The following is a 16,660-nucleotide window of genomic DNA, read 5'->3' as shown; positions in this document are numbered from 1 at the left end:
ACGCACATGTTGTGGAGCATGACACATGCCATCACCATCTTTGCAACCTTCTCATGGCGGTACAGGAGTGCCCCGCCAGACCTGCTGAGGCAGCGGAAACGGCCCTTCAGTAGGCCGAATGCCTGTTCTATGACTACACGGGTACGTGAGTGGGCATGGTTGTAGTCCTCCTCATGCTGGTCCCGTGGGTTCCGGACTGGTGTGAGGAGCCATCTCTTCAGTGGATATCCAGCATCACCTGTATGTGGACGAGAAACGTATGATGTGGAATGCCATTGATACGTACGCACACCCCCCCCCCCTTCCTGCCAGGTCATTGCCAAAATCACATACCCCACATCATCATGCATGTAATGAGACTCACCGAGTAGCCAGGATCTGTTCCCTGCGTGTCGCTCCATGTAGCGTGGTATTGTAGAGTTCCTCAAGACGATAGAATCATGGGTTGATCCAGGGAATCGTACACAACAATGTGTAATGATCCTGTTGGAGTCACACACCATTTGTACATTCAGGGAATGAAATTGTTTTCGGTTGCGGTACTGGGCCTCCATGGCATGTGGGACGACCAATTCAACATGGGTGCAGTCGATGGCACCAATGCAACCCGGTATGCCGGCAAGTGCATGGAATCCCACTTTCGTGTTTGTAATTTCCTGCTCCGAGCGTGGTAGGGAGATGTAGTCGTCTGCGTGCTGCAGGAGGGCATCGAGCACTTGCAATAGTGTCCGTGAGAACAGTGGCTGAGAAATGCCATGCAACTGTCCGACTGTGTGCTGGTAGGTGCCTGTGGCCAGGAAGTGGAGTACAGACACCACCTTCAGTAGGGGTGGGATGGCGGTTGGGCTATCTATCATGCTGACAAGGTCAGCCTGTGTCATGTCCACAATGGCGGCTATGGTGTCCCGGTCCAGACGGTAGAGGGTGTGGATCTGCTCATCAGTGAGGTTGAACGGATGGGCTCGGAGGCGTGGTATTGCGGGCTGCCTGCGTGGTGGTAGTGGCTGTGCTGGTGGGCCTTGCTGGCCCTGCCTTGGCCTCCTCCTCCTCCTGCGTCTCCTCCGTGCGGCTGGTTGTAGTTGGTGTTCGTCTTCTTCTTGGAGTTGGAGCACTTGCAGTGCTATCAGGTCCCCCAGGGCCAACATCGCGAGTCCTGCCGGTAGCATTTCGGTGTGGTTGTGGGAGGAGACTGGCTGTGCAATTTATGTGTTTTCAGGCTGTATGGCCTCCACCTGTGGTGATTCATTCCACCTGTGCAAACTGCTCTCCCCTTTGGCCGAGCACGTCACGCGCACAACGCTGCAATTCGGGGAATGGTATCTTGCTATTGCTATCATGTATTTGTACCCGATGGCCGTGTAAGATTGGATTGATATGTTCATTCTGCTGTGGTCCCATTGTTTCCCATACTATCTGTGCAGTCGCGAACAGACTTGTGAAGGGTCAGTGGAACGTAGTACTCGAGTAACGGTGGGCCCTCATGCATCACTGTACCGAGTTGCAACGACGGGCGGGGCGTCCCATTCGTGGGTGAAGGCAGTTGCCATTTTCACACACAGCCGCACTCGATGGAATAATTAGTGATTTCAAACGGCCACAGATGCCTTTCCGACGTGGTGTTGCAAATGAGGAATTCGAAGGGCGGCGCTTTCGGTTTCCAGCTAGCGGCGAGGAGATGCCCACAGGTCTGACTGCAAATATAACGTTCTATTGTTCAATGTCCTTGAGACAGGGCCCATGGCGAGGGAGCAATGATTGATATGAATAGTTTGGGATGCGCAATAGCTACGTGGGCGATGAGGCCGGCCGTTCCCAAATACATGTTACTTCACAACACTGGAATTACGGGCTGGGGCACTGTGGATTTTGCAGGCTGCATAACGCACAGACTCAATGGATGTTTCTAATGTTATGTGAGTAATTATTCAGGCGTTTTGATCCCGGGATGAGGGAATGATGAATGGATGCATGGGCAGGTGATTTGATACAGAGTTTGCCATGTACAGGGCTTCTTGGGATCTATCCGCCTCCCCTACGCTATGTGATGCAGGGCTGCCATAGTGGGACCATCGTCTATCTGGCCTTGTTGAGCCCTCCCTGTCTCGAGGCGCACTCAGACACTTGTGTCCATGCACGTTTACATTCCCATCTGATGGATTCTGTTTTGACAGACGCATGCACAGGTACACTCGTTTGTGATGGTGTTTGCACCTCGATATAGATGTTTATGAGTCGCAAGTGGTTTTGGGGTGGTGATGATCCTTTTGAGTGGGCTAGCATGCATATGGCTGTGGATTTCGTGTGATCATTGAAGTGAGTTGTTCGAATGTGGTTCTGATGGCCATTCTGTTCTTTTTCTTTTCTTTTGGTTGACAGGTATCTCCTCCCCTTTTGCCACTGCCATCTGTATGCCACTCCTGCAGATGGATTTTACTCCCGACACCTGCTGCTTCGTGTTAATCAGTGGAGCAGCATTACGATCTTATGGGACGATCGCCAATGGCCCACATGCCCTTACGCAGTACTGGTGGCTCGGAGCAACATTTCGGCCTTTCAGCTGGACTAGTGCCTCTCCATTGGGACGGCCCTGCGGTTCTGTGCGCTTCCATGTTGCCTTTTCGTACGTGAATGTGGCTCTGTGTACCATGGGGGAACAGGGCGACACACAAGTAGTGGCTGGTCATTTCATGCGGATGCAGCCCACAATGGTGATTAGTGTTTTGGAGTTCATGGCCTGATGGCTGTATGGGCTTGGTGACTTTGATGTGCATAAATTTCTATTCTGATTTGGCCCGTGTAGCGTTTTTCTTTGCAAGTGATGTGGCATATGCCTATTTGGGGGGCGATGTATTGTGAGGAGATCTGCATTGGGTTCCAGCTTCGGGGTTTAGTTGCGTGGTACTGTACTGGGCGCGTTTGCCTACTAAGCCCGTGAGGTCAGGGATGGGGGCTGCCTATATGACAGTTTGAATGTTGTCATGCTCAGGGGCGGGGGATTGGGTTTTGTGTAACAGATGCCGGTCAGCCAGGTGGACTGGTGGAATGATGTGATTATCGGAATATTGCTGGTCACAGGTGCCTGTGTTTGCGTGCGTTTCTTGGTGGGGGACTGTGGTCATGTCCATTGGGATTGCTTCTGTATTCGTGCCATCTGTGCCCTGCAGCTCCCATTGGCCCCTCTTGTGTTTCTTTTGTTCGTTGGCATGCATGGGTGACTTGTACATTTCAATGGTTGCATTGTGACTTCATTGCACCTACGGGGGGTTGTACTTTGTGGGCAGGGAGCGGTGTACAGGCACTCAGTGGGGCCGTTTACGGTTGATTCGCGATGCCGTACTTCTCGCCATGGCGGAATGGTACATTACGCCATGCCTGATGGCGTTAGGTACATGTCCGCTAGGGTCGGAATTGGCGTACCGTTGCACCATGGTGGTGTTTGCGGTTTGGCATGGCGCGCGCGCGCGTGCTTGGTGCAGTTAGCGTTGGCGTTCACTACGGTGTCGCTAATGGCTTCGTACTTTGCGGTGACGGGTCATAGTCGCACCGAGCGCTATTCGATGGCGGTATTGCATTTCCGCCATCGTTTTTCGATTTCCGCAAGGGTCGTAATGAGGGCCAATGACTGGTTTATAGCATCCAATGATCACCCAGGCTCTGCAGGCGGCCACTTCTTCTTCCCATCCATCGGGCGATAACACATATCCCCAGATCTGCATTTGACCTCTATTCTTCCATCTTCGAGCGTCCTCTGCAGATTTTCCTGCAACCTCCAATTTCTTATTCACCCCCATCTGATTCCAGCTCCTTTTACTACAGGCTTCTCATATCGGATCACATGCTTCTTAGTGTGGGTTCTGTTTCTCGTCTTGGTATCTTGCACATAGTCATCTTCATCTGGGTCTGTCCATTCAGTTGCCCATTTGAGGTAAGCATCTCGACCCATGAACTGGCCTCTAGTTTTGCAAAGTGCTATGTGTATAAGACAATCGGCTGTCTGGGCGTCTATTACGATAGCTATAAAGATTTTAGACTTTCCCATACTGTATGGCATGAGTGCACACACAAAGCACTCCTCATTCAAGGTCCTTCTTCCTACCTCTTTCATATGCTGGTACCAAATGTTATATCCCAAATGTGCTGTACTGTCAAAGTAATCATTTAGCTCAAAATTCTTGAGTGTTTCTTTTAGTTCATTCTTTTCACATGAGCTTCCAGAATCACGTCATGAAGTGTACCAGCATAACTCCTTCTTTCTGGATAGATCATAGACACATCTGTCAATGGACGAGGTACACCTGTTAATGTTCCCCTGGTAGAAGAAAGTTCAGATGGCTTCCTTTGCTCAGCTGCCCATGGAGGCATAAAAATGTCTCGCATAAACTCCACATGTCTGTCGTCTAGGAGTTACCTTTGGGTTCTTCATTACAGGAGCAGGTATATTTGCATGCATTACTTGCATAGGCACATTGTCTGGTAACCGCTCATCTTGCCCATTTTGCCAGACCTGCTTCTTGTGTCCAACCAAAGTTTCTACAACCTTTCTTATATGTGAATGATTGCTAATGGTGCTTATCTCAAACGCAGGTAATTGGTCATCTTTCTTTGGAACAGGAATGACTACATAGGGCCTTGGGTGTCTCATAGTTGCCACAATTGCTACTTCCTTTTGCTCAGGAAGATTCACTGGAGTCTTAGCCCCATGTATATCAAGGTAGTAGGATGTGCGGACTGTGAGTGAGAGCAGTATGATTATAAACAGAATGCAACAATAAATAAGGTAAAGGTACGTTAATGTAGAACACCTATTCCGTGGACAACGTGAATGTCTTTCTACGCCTGGGATCACGAAGTTGCTACTAGTACTGCCCATTGTTTATTGCCTAAGGAAGGAAAAAGTGATTCTTTAATACATCAGCATTACACACTCCTCCTGGAAATGCTGTCGTGCCTTGGCACCTTCGTCCTTGATCCACTGATCTGCTTGCTGAATAACAGGAATGAACTCTTCATCTTTATTCTTCTGGAACTAGTTTTTTAACCATGCGAAATATAAATGTGTCCAACAAGAAGAACGCTGCTCTCAACATCTCTAAATCAATTCCACGACATATACCAACTCCCAGTCCACTCCTCAAATTTGCCTTAAACCGGACGACATGGTGAACCTCTTTCAGCATAAAACAAAATGTCTGTCTTTACCACCAACCTTCTCGATCTATCCCTCGAAGGAAAGTTTCACACCACCGTCCTGTGGGTTCTCTCGGAATATAGGCTTACTTGGATAATTATTCTCTGCAAGATCTCACTCAGATTTTTAATGTTACTGGGATCCCTTAGAAATGTAAGCATATCCATGTGTCTTCCAACAAGATGCAGGTATTCTTCAATCAAACTAAATAAAACCCTTCCAACAAGACTGTGTGCAGCCGCAGGTGACAGGGGCTTTTGTGCTATCCTCACTATACTAGGTAACTGCAACACTTGCTCGATAATTGCTGCAAGTAGTCTCCTTACAATCGGGCCATTTTTAGGATCTTGCAAAAATGTACGTGTATCAGAGGTCTCCCAACAATCTCTATATATGAGTGCAGCACATAGAGAGAAAAACTTCAAATATAATCCTTGAAATGTTGTCTTTGGATAACACCATGGGCAGATCCGAACAGGAACTCAGTATGGAACGAATCAGGATACTGCACTCTCTTCCAGTTATCAAAGCCACAATCGGAGTCTGGCATCTCTCTTCTTATCAAGGCTTAAGCATGCCTCAGTCCAAAGTCAATAAGCTACTGTGGCTTTATGAATATAGATCTTCCCTTAACCCTGCAACAGATTTGTACAGAGTGTTCGAATTTGCTTCCCATAACCTTTTCAAAGCCAGCAAAAAGGAGTGTCCCAAATCAAGCCACAGTCCAACACTTTTTATCTTTCTTATTTGTCAGCTTCTGCGTCCTTCTTCCTCGTCATAGATCCCGTCTGCATGAGCTGTGGTTTTTCCACGATGCTTGTACTTGCTTCTCGGTGGGTTGCGGGGGGGCAGAGAGATTTTTCCAGTATAAATCTTGACGTCTCCAATAAAAATCGAAGCACGCCTGCCCTGCACTTTGACAGCAGACGGCGTGACGTCTTCTATGATAAATGGTCAATTGAAACGAGGTTCATCCCAACATTTTCTCGTATGGTTCCGAATTAAGACCTCATCTCCGGAGAATAATTTGAAAAGACGTAATTCTTGAGGTTGATTTGTTGAAGCATCTCCTTCTGTGTTCTGTACTGCCCTGCACCCTTGTCACTGCAGCTGTCCTGGAATGACAGAAATACTGGAAGTCATACAGTTCAAATAGTCATGCATTTCCATGGCAAACAAATCTGCAGTTGACTGAGCATCACTTCTAACTCTGGATGGAGGCACTAGGGGTGTTCTCATCCGCCCACCAGTCACAATTTCATGAGGCGTGAGATGGTGGTTAGAACCTGGTTGGTTCCTTAAAGCATATAATGCCAGTGGTAGGCAATGCAACCACCCTTTCTTCAGAGTAAGCTTCAACTTGGCTATCCTTTCCATAAGCAAGCTGTTGATCCTCACACAGATCCCATTTCTTTGTGGATGATAAGCCGAGGAAAACTTGTGCTTTATACCAAGCGACAAGCTCATCTGCTCAAATGTTTGGTTCACAAAATGCAGACCATTGTCTGACCTTATTATCTTGCATACTTCCCATCTAGGAAACACTTCCCACACCCAAGATTTAGCTGCACAGGTGGAGTCTGGATGCGTACAGGGACCTCCCTCAATCCATCTTGAAAAGGGACACACCACAACAATCATGTATCTATACACATTTCATACTGGAATCATACTGACATAGTCGATATGCAAATGCTGAAAGGGACCAATGAGTCTTGGAATGACCCACCTAATTGTGTTCAGTGTATTCCCAGCCGTGAATCTTTGACAAATTATACAATTCGTCATAAAGAAGGCAACGTGCTCTAACAGATTTGGTACAAACCCATCTTCAGCAATCGTTGCAGCAAGGTTCTCCCAGGTTGTGTGTGCAGGGTAGTGTAGCTGCTCCAGCGCCACCCTCAGTAAGGCTACAGGATCTCCGGTTTACCAGTGCTGTCCTGTCGCCACAATGCTTCAGAGGGGTTTCAAGAACACCCTCTTCGTGTCCCCAAATCCTTCCCATCTTGAGATGCTTCCCCCTGAACCTCCATAATCTGCGTCTTTGACAAATCACTAGATTTTTCAACCACATTCATCAACACAACAATTTTTTCTTTTACATCATGTGTTTCAAAGGACATTATATTCTCTGAACATGCAGTGATTTTCGCTTCGTCTGCTTCTTGGTTTCCGAGTGAAATAAAGTCTCTTTTTAGTGTGAGCTGCACATTTAATGACTGTGATGGCCATTGGGAGTTGTAGTGCCTTGATAAGCCTATCCATCAAGGCTGCGTGCTGCACTGGTGTGCCATCTGCTCGGAGGTAGCCCCTCATTTTCCAACGTGCTAGCCCTGCGTGCACTGCTGACGTCATGTAGGCAGAGTCGCCGTATACTGTTACTTCCTGGTCTGCATGATTCTCGAGCGCGACAATCAGCGCCACTAACTCCGCAGCTTGTGCTGAATAGTGAGACGGCAATCGTACACTTACCAATATCTGAAAAGTCCCCATTGGCTGTGTATTTTACCAATGCGGCACCTGCATTTCTCTGCCCATTATTTTGATCAATTCTTGAAGAACCATCAATAAAAACAATTTCTCCACCTAGCAAGGCATTTTCTTTTACTCTTGGGATTTCATCATAGAACACTTTATAGTTCGCACAGTCATGCGCGTGCTCATCCTCTGCCAGTGGTTTGGCTACAAAAATAGCAGGATTCACTACTCTGCATCAAACTATTTTAATCGCTGGATTTGATATAACTACCTCGTAGACAAAAGCCCTTTGAGAAGTCAATGTGCCCTTAGGTTTCTCTAGAATAGCAAATAGTGCATGCTCTACAAATAACGTCATGGAACACCCCATCATTATGCTTGCAGCTTTCTCCATGGTTAATGCGGCGGAAGCCAGAAACTGTTTGCATGTATTTATGTTTATACATGAAATTGTGTTTGATTATTCAAATATGCAAATCTTTTTAATCATCTATTGTGTACCCGTAGTGATACTGGCTATGTGATACTGGCTATGACAATGCCAGAAATGTTATAATTGTGGTTATCTAAGACCTAAGCTTATATATGAACTGTAATCAAAGACCCATGCTCTGACGTAATTGCATAATCCCAAAAACCTATCCATGTGTTTTATCGTGTGTGGTTTTGTGGTTTTCAAAATAGCCTCAGCCCTTTAAGGAGTAACCTTCTTTCCTTCATGTGAAATCAATAGGCCTATGTACAACACTCTTGTTGACAATACTGTAACTTTTCTTTGTCAACCCTATATCCTTTGTCAATAGGTATTATCATCAGCTGGACAGAATCGCGTCTGCACTCCTCCTCTGTAATAATGCAAACTAATATGTCATCTACATATTGCAGAACAACACTTTCCAAATCAATATTGTTCAAGTCCATCTGCAGGCCCCTATGTCTCCTATGCCTAACGTGTTACCTCCCGTCATTTTCTCTAATTCATGTATCCCTTTCTCAGCGCCTGAAGTTAAGCTCGGGAGCTTGCACCTTAAGTTATCCTTATCCATCTGGGGCCACGGTATATATTGTGGTCTGGCCCCTCCTTTTACCAATAAGGGAAACTGTGAAGCTCCAAACTCATTCTCATCTTTCATCATTTGTCTGTCTAATGCAGGAACGATATTACCACATCACCTTCTACCAGGCAGTGATCTTAATCTGCTCAAATAAGGCGATGATTCTCCCCTTTCACTGTGGAATTGCCCTTTGGGTCGATCTGACGTTGATGTTCGTTATGCTCCCTGTTTTAGATAATTGACATTAAAACAGTCTTCTTTTTGTCAACTTCCAGAGTCGGCTCTATTGTTTGGTGTATGAGTAAGATCTGCATCCCCATCCTTCTCAAGGGTAATTGCTGCTCATCAAAGGAGCTGGACTATCAAGTTCACTTGGTAGCAGAGAGAGGATGGTTTAAAGAGCCATCGATCTGACTAAACTTTAGATTTTCAGCAATATCGTACATTTGCCATTCGGCTGAAAGAACATGTAGCTCCCCGTAGATAGTGGCTAGTGTAAAACCAAACAAGTGTCTTGCAAGACCAGATGTGACGGATCCCTTACTTTCAGATAGAATCCCCTCCCAGGTCTACGTGAAGCGGATTGATCGGAAGGTTGAAGAGGCGATAAAAAAGGCGAACAATCCTGAGAGTCGGAAGAGGAAATGATGATATCGGTGAGTGAAAAACTGAGTGGGCTGACAAAAGCATGGGGGATGAGTGAAGAAACAAGAGAATAACGGAGGAAGGCGGGCTAAAATATAACGTGAGAGTAAGTGTATAATGTTTGTGGGGAATGAGATGTTGACACGAGTGTGGCAGAGCAATGATATAAATCGTGAGAGTGGCCACAATAAGAGGATACACCCTGGCCTGCGGTTTTTATGATGTAACAGAAGATGTTTGAACCCAAAATTCCATAGCGGAATATTAGGAGACAGTCCCGGTTAAAGACGGCATCGAAGGGGTAACTTAAACGCCAGTCGGAGTATTTTTAGAGGGCTAATGAGTATTAAGAAGAGAATCATAGGAAGTCTATGTAACCGGTTGAGTTTGTCTGTTTGTTTTATGTGGATTTTGTGCATGGTGACATCATCACCAGAAAAAATGATTTTCATTGTTTAGAATTGAACCTGATGTTTTTTTTAAAAAAGATTAAAGTAACAATTGTGATTAGTGGGATTGGAGCTTGCGATGACTGGTGCTCGCTCATATTATGTTATTTTCCTGAAAATGTGTTTTTTTTAAAGAATCTGTGATTGAAAAATACAACGAAGTGCCACACAAAGCTCAGAGTAGACGAGTTAAGAATGGAGGATATTACTCCACTTGTGCATCTCTGTAAGCAATTACCGAAACATGCACCTAAGCTTAAACAGTATAGTGCGGAATGGGTTGAGGGAACCGCGGATCAAATGTTAATGCTGTGGTCACAGTGAGGCTCGCTATCAAAGGCAGTCCTGCAGCATATGACAACATATCTGCATGTGGCATACACAGGAAAAAAGCTAGAAAAGTGATTAGCTTGTCTAGAACTTTGGAAGATGTACGAACAGGAGAAGGAGGAAGAACCTCCTATAGATTTGATACTTAATATATGTAGAGAGGGGGTAAGGAGCCTTCTGCTCCCCCTGCCCTGGATGAAACAGGAGATGAGAGTAAGAAAGACAATGGGTTATATCCATTGAAGGAGCTTAAAGCAGCAACAGGAAATAGTAACCTAGCATATGAGTCACCTGTGCAAGGCAGGACGAAAGCACAGAGAAAAATACTGAGAAAGATGTAATCTCTAAGGTCCCAAGGGACAAAGAGAAACGCGATAAGAAAAGGAGTGATCGAGCAAGTACATCTTTAGATATAGGAAGAGAGATAAAATGATGGAAAGGAGAAAGAGACAAGGCTGATGAGGTAGCGCTTTTATGGAATGAATGGATGGGTGGTCAGATTTTATTAAAACTCAATGGTAAGAGCATTGAGGATGTAAAACAACGGGAAGATCAAGCCAAACAAGACAAAGAATTTAAGGAAACAGTAGAACGATTGAAAGATGAAGGAGCAAAAAGAAAGGATAGGACGAGATGAGAGCAGTTTTATCAAGAAGAACAGTTGAGAAAACAAGAGAGAAAATGCGATAATAGACAGAGTGATCGATAAGCAGGAAAGAATAGAACAAAAAAGAATAGTAGCAGAGGAACAGAAAATAAGAGATGAAAGAATACAAAGGCAAAGAGATGAGGAAATATGCAGAGCAAATGGGAGAAGGGATATGAAGAAAAAAGAGGAAGACAGAGTAAGAGAAGAAGCAAGGAAACAAAGAGAATTTGATGATGATATAGAATGTAAAAGAAGGCAGAGAGCATGTGATCTCGATCACCTGGAAAAGGAGATAAGAGATCCAGAGCCAGAAGTAGCATGGGAGGACACCGGGGAATTTTTCCAGAGTATGAGTCATTACCAGGCCCGTCTGGAGTAAATCTGGAAGACGAGTTTGACTTGTGGAGCATTGGTGAAGTGATCGATAAAGTATATCATGAAATGAAAGCCCAGAAAGCGTTAAAAGGGAAGGGAAAAAATTATCGACTCGAGAGTACTCAGTTGTATGACACAGAGGGAGCCTCATGCAGCATGAGGCCAAAGGAGTTGTCTCTAGATAGACTGACTTTGAGCAGAAATGATGATGAGAGAAGTTGCACAAGTTGGGCACAGGAAATGTCGGACGAAGAGAGAGACACCTTCCATGGGGAAGGCAGAAGGGACGTGTGTGGCCCTGAGGGATGTTTTTCAATGGTGAAGGAAGTCAGATTTAAACGCACCTGTAACCAGTGGCTCCGGGGCCCTGGTTACAGGTGCGTTTAAATCTCATGATTGTTCGCCTTTTTTATCGCCTCTTCAATCTTCCGATCGATCCGCTTCATGTAGACCTGGGAGGGGATTCTATCTGAAAGTAAGGGATCAACGCAAACTCTTGATCTTCAAACTCAAAGCATTTAAGAAAAAACTGTACTTTTATACGCAAAATCTGTCATTAATGAGGTGTAACCTACGTGTTGCCAACGTCATCCTATGTGGCAAACTACAAAAACCTAATGGACGGAGTGATTGGCTCTACGTGAACATCTAAGTATATGATCCATACTAGTCTAAAAAAGTGTAACTATGTGATTGGTTACTTAACATCAGGTGGGCAACTAAGAATCACCACTATGAACGTCACTAAATACACAATGTCCCATTGGTTTACACACTATAGGACCCCAGAATACGCAGGTCCTCTACAATTGGTTGGCACTCTGTCCATCCGCAGTACTTTTCCACCTACGTTAGCAGCCTGCAGGCTAGCCGTCCAGACGCTGCTGAGATTGCCTTAACTTTAGCTTCCCACCAATTAGAATATCAATCCATCATCACCTCAGTGGTCTCCTGTCAATTAGGCCTTTGAACTTCATCCTTGAGAGTGTTCTTAGCTCTGAGAAAATTAGGGAGTGAGCAGCACAGTCTGCCTCCATACGTAGGTTTGATCATCTTGTTCGTCCAACTTCATACTTCCATGTGACTAGAGACCATAAAATCAAGCCTTTTAGTGTATTTAATATTTTATTCCATAGACCTCTGATGTCTTCCTTGCTATGTTCACTCCTTCTGGACAGGAGGTTTGTTCTTTCACATGATTTTGTATCCAAAGTCAGTTTACTCCAGTTTTGATAAGACCTTGGCTTCTTGGCTCTCTTAGCCTCGTCTTTCACTGACACGCCACTTGTAATTCAATGTTTGCTTTTGAACTGCGACACACTGAACTGAGGCCTTTTTGCTAATGTCCAACCTGCTATAATACGTTTAGTGGAAATATCGATAATTCTCTCATTCCTATATATGTATACGTTGGCGGTTGCTGCAATATATTTACTATAAGCTTCGAGCTAGCTTCACGATTACTTTGCTGCTTGCGTTTCTTCTGCATCTGTACACGTGTAAAATTATTTAATATTTTCATCTGCTTTTGTGGCATAAGTTTCTTCACCTTGAGCCCAAGATGTCACTTATCCTTATTGCTTTCTTGATGCCTTATAGAATATCCACATTCTCTGATCACTGCATCTTTTTATGCACTTCATCTTCAGCTCCATATAACATATACTGGGCAATGGCTAGTAATATTACCATTCATCCTTGCCGTCTATTGGTTCTGCTTCTTCAGGAATCTCATTCAGATGGCCATCATATTTCTTTGTATACAGATAAGGTTTTCTCAATGGGTACCTTGACTCCCAAATACTCTTAGGTACTGGCCCTTTTATTGGTACTGGACTGGGTCCTTATTCTGCTCTTTGTCGATTCAACTGTTCTGTATACATGTCATACTCTGGTTTCCAGCATACAGGTAAAAGGGGCGGATCGATTGAGGTGGGAATTCTTGGCTCCTTCTCTACAGATGATTATTCATAAGATGAATTTGTATTTTTCATAAGTTTCACTTATTGGTAGATAATAGAGAAAGACCACAGAGAATGGCATTGGTAAAAAAAGAAACCATACTTTTTCCAGGAAGATATAGAAAATGTGCCACGCATCTTGTGGACCAGTAATCCATATGACGTGGAGCAGGAGCAGTTAAAATTAAGCTCAAAACAAGAGCAATTTTGCCACGGGCAAAAAAGTACCCCATGTCCAGAGAAGAAGATGAAGGTATATTTGAAACAATTTCCACTTTAGTGCAGCAGGGAATATTGGTACCATCAGAATCCCCATGTAACACGGTTGTGTACCCAGTAAAGAAACCAACAGGAGGGTCATGGAGATTTATTCAGGATCTCCGACCCCTAAACAATATTGTCAAAGCAGAGTTTCCTCTAGTTCCGAATCCAGCTGCGATATTATGCAATATCCAGCCACAGCAAAGTACTTTACAGTACTAGATTTAAAGAACACCTTTTTCTGAATTCCCCTTCATGAGGACTCACAGGATTTGACCTAGTTTCCATATAGAACCCAGTGCTGGAAACATACAAGATTGCCTCAAGGGTACCGTGAGTCCCCCTCAATCTTTAATAGGGTGTTTAAGATGGATCTGGGTGACGTACAACTGGAGAGAACAATAATCCAGTACATAGATGATATATTAGTGTGCAATGAGACAGAAGAAAAGTGCAGAAAAGACTTGGTTCAACTAATGACCATATTAGCAGAGAAAGGGTATAAAGTAGATAGAGAGAAATTGCAATATTGTCAGGAAAAGGTCCTGCATACAGAACAGCTAATCCCTCAAGAAGGGAGAAATGTGACACCTGAGAGAACATAAGCAATCATGAAAACTCCAACACCAGAAACAGTGAGGGAAATGCAAAAATGTCTACACCTATTTAACTATTGTAGGGGCTGAGGTTTTGTTTATAATACATATATTTTACCACTTTCAAAAGGACTTAAGGAAGCACAGGTAGGCAAGAGTAAGATAACATGGGCAGATGAGATGACTGAAGGATATGAAGAATTAAAAAGGGAAATTTGTAGAGCCCCTTTGTTAGGAATTCCAGACTATAATGAAGAGTTTTATTTATTCTCACATTCAAATGGAGAAGTAATGACAGCAGTCCTCACACAGAAGACGGCATTAGGATATGAACATAAACTGTGCGCGTTGAAACCTACGGGCGTGTCGTGCATTATAAAAATGTAAATAAATAAATAAACCATTAGCTTATTATAGGGGGATTTTAGACCCAGTAATGAAAGGACATTATCCTTGCGAACAAACATTAGCTGCTGCCGCTTTCGCGATTGAAAAGGCTGCAAATATTTCCGTGGGGTGCTCAATGACATTATTTGTCTAGCACTCCTTATTTGCCATGTTAGAGAAACCCAAAAGTCCATTGACTACACAAAGAGCATAAGTATGTGAGGTAATTATTTCGAACCCAGCTATCAAAGTTGTTAGATGTAGAATAGTGAATCCAGCAACATTCTTAGTAGAACTAGGGGGCAAAGGAGGACTATGTACATGATTGCACATCGTATACGGAATTCTATGATGATATTCCCCATGTTAGAGAAATTTCTCTCAGAGAGGGGAATCTTATTTATTGATGGATCTTGAAAAATTGATCAAACGACTGGAGAAAGGCATATGGGAACGGCAGTAGTGTAGCTAAACAGGAGTGGTGAATTTGAAGTGGTGACAAGTGCACAGCACTCCAGAGATATGAAGATGAGGAAGTGACCGTGTACTCTGACTCCGCCTATGTAATGTCAACCTTACACACAGAATTGTTATGCTGGAAAAGGAGGGGCTTCCTCTGCACAAAGCGCACACCAGTGCAAAATACATCTCTTTTGGATAAACACATTAAGTCCCATTGGCTATTGCCGTGAAGTGCACAGCCCATACTAAGAGGGCAGACATGATTTCTCGTGGAAATTAAGCTGCAGAAGTTGAAGCCAAAATGGCAGTATATTTTCCAAATATTTCTGATTTTGAAGTAGAAAGTGTCAGGATGATGTATGATGGTGAAATAAGGTTTTAATATGTTATCCATCGTATGGTTAATTGAGTTACATGGTTGAGCACCGCAAGAAGAGTAGGACTTATGAAAGAGACAGGGGTGTTCTTTATCCCACACTGAGGTTTTATGGAGACAGGACAGCACCGGAAAGTCAGTTATGCCTCTAGTATTATTGAAGGTGGCGCTGGAGCAGCTTCACTCGCCCGTGCACAAGACTAGAGAGAGTCTTGCTGCCACAATTACAGAAGACTGGTTCTCACCAAATTTATTAGAACATGTGGCACAGTTTATCGTGAACTTCATTATATGCCAGAGGTTCACAGCAGGGCATACTTTAAGAACAGCGAGAAGAGCAATCCCCAGACCTAATGGTCCCTTTCAGCATCTACATATGGATTATGTGGATATGTTACAAACTTGCAACGGATATAGGTATATGTTGGTGGTAGTAAGTCCCTTTTCCAGGTGGATTGAGACAGGTCCATGTAGGCACCCCAATGCCATATTTGCTGCTAAGTTTCTCAGACGTGTGCTGTTTCCTAGATGGGATGTGTGCGAAGTCCTGTAGTCTAATAATGGGCTGCATTTTGTAAATTAGCTATTTGAACAGGTTACTCTTTTATTAGGTATAAAGCACAAGTTCTCCTCTGCCTATCACCCACAGGCGAATGACATATGCAAGGGATTAAATGGAATTCTTAAAGAAAGGATAGCCGAAATCAAGATGACTTTGAAGAAGGGATGACTTCATTGCCTACCCCTTGAATTATTTGCACTTAGAAACCAGCCTGGCTCAGATCACCATTTGACACCTCACGAGTTGCTGACTGGACACCGCATGAGAGTACCTCTTCCTCTTCCCATTCAAATGGAGAGTGATGCCCACAGTGTAGAAAAAATATAAGGTGTTGAGATGCATGATTATTTAACAAATATGACCGCTGGTGTTTCTTTTATTTCTCAACATATCAAAAATCAGAGGCAAGGGTCGAAGATGATTCATGAAGACAGCCAAACAGTTAATCCCAGTACATTGTCTGAAGGAGAACAACCTTCAGTTCCGGAAGCACCTCAAGACCTTCCTCTTTGCTTCTGCCTTCTCTCTTCATTTCACCTAGTGATCTGTCTGTTTCTGCACTGGGCTCCTGGTTACCCTCTGTTTTCGGGTCTGGATCCCTGCCCACCCGTCTGCTTACCGGCACTAATTGGGTCTGTATCTGCAACTCTACAGTCCCCTTACCCGCACTTATCTGACACTCGTTGTCTGTGCTTAAATTCTGCACTTGCCAGCTGCCGACCACACTACCTGTTGTTGTTATTTCAAACTCCTGTTTCAGCACTTTCCATTCCTTCCCCGCCCCTTGCACTTGCCCCCCTCCGTCTCCCCTGCACTTGTGCATTCTCAATGTCACTGGGCCTAGTAAGATAGTTGTATTTTTATTGTTTTTCCCCTCTTGCACCCC

This window comes from Ambystoma mexicanum, chromosome 13 (assembly GCF_040938575.1).
Source record: "Ambystoma mexicanum isolate Mex_15411 chromosome 13, UKY_AmexF1_1, whole genome shotgun sequence".
In the NCBI taxonomy this organism is placed as follows: Eukaryota; Metazoa; Chordata; class Amphibia; order Caudata; family Ambystomatidae; genus Ambystoma; species Ambystoma mexicanum.
Note: the sequence above shows the minus strand (reverse complement) of the source record.